Below are 1437 nucleotides of genomic sequence, written 5' to 3' on the forward strand. Positions count from 1 at the left end.
GGAATGCCCAGTGCTGTGGGCACCTCTGCTTCAGAAACAAGAAAGATTTTTGTTATTCCTAGTAATGCCTTCCAGAACTACCAAAAGGACTTATCGAATAATTACCGAGGAATTCATCTGAGGTATTCCAGAAAGAAGAAAAACCTAGGTACTAGATGGGGGGCGAGGGAGAGGCACATAGAATGGGACGCAAAAAGGGTAGACCCTCGGGAGGATGGGGAACTGAGAAAGACGCTGGAATTCAGACATGAACTGCTAGTTTCAACGTGTGTCCCCTCCCCAAATTTCTATGCTGATCTGGAGAGCCACTTGTAATGGTGTTGAAAGTGGAGCCTTAATCTAATTATGTCACGCAAGTGGGGACATTTGGGAAGTCATCACATACCAGGTGGAGCCCCAAGATCGAGTCCTGGTGGGCTTCAATGCAGAGACAGAGCTGCTCTGCCCCCACAGTCTGAACATGTCCTCGTACTGCACACGTGACACCGGATGTCTTGTGAAGCCTCAGGGCTCTGCCGACAAGACCATCCCTAGACACGTCCTCTGACCTCCGACCTCCAACCCCGAGCTGTACAAACCTCCACTCCATAAGCTCCCCAGGCTCAGGTCTGTTCTGAGCAGGAGCACACTAGGACATTGGGCAGCAGACCAAACGGAGCTGAGAATGTCAGGAACCAGAGGCACAACGGCTGTGCAGGCGAAATGCACAGACGCGGATTCCACAGCACAGCGTATGTCCTGGTCCTGAGGGGGATGACAGCGTCTCTGAAGTGTCTGCGCGGAGATGCTCAGAAGGACAAAGAACGCTGGTGAGGAAGCACCAGGCTGGCCGCTAAGCCTGTCCAGAGCATAACCCCAAGTCACTCGCCTGCTCCCGTGGTCTCGGGAGGCTGTCAGGAGGAAGAAATCAGGCCGGTAGAAACTGAACCAGCTGAAGACACGCAAGGAAGAAACGCATACACAAAGTGAAGAGGACAGCCCTGCCGCTGGCGCCTGGCCCTGCACGGCTTCCCGCCTAGCTCCCCTGACACCCCACTGGGGACCCCCCAAACACCCGCAGCCGGCTGTCCTTCCCGGACACACTCCGTGAGCTCACGCGAGGCTTTCGGAAAGCCTTTCTCACGGGGCGAGGGCCGTTCCTGGCACACCCGTTTACACATCTGCGTGTGCGCGACGGGTGGCGGCCTTAGAGAGCAGGTGTTCCGGTCCCAAACACCCACCCAGTACTCAGGAACAGCGGAACCCAGGTGTGCGTGGGAGGCCTGTCCAGTGGTCACCTGCCACGCTCTCTTTGCGACTTTCTTTCCATTCAGTCTCTTTACGGGAGCGGGAGCTGTCTGAGGAAGAGCACAGCGCACATCGTGGCAGGCAGACCCCCGCCAGGACCAAGCGAGCGTGCATCCCGGCGGCGCGGCGGGGCGGGGGCGAGGGGGGGGC

Source organism: Tupaia chinensis, unplaced genomic scaffold (genome assembly GCF_000334495.1).
Source record: "Tupaia chinensis unplaced genomic scaffold, TupChi_1.0 Scaffold000548_1, whole genome shotgun sequence".
NCBI lineage: Eukaryota > Metazoa > Chordata > Mammalia > Scandentia > Tupaiidae > Tupaia > Tupaia belangeri.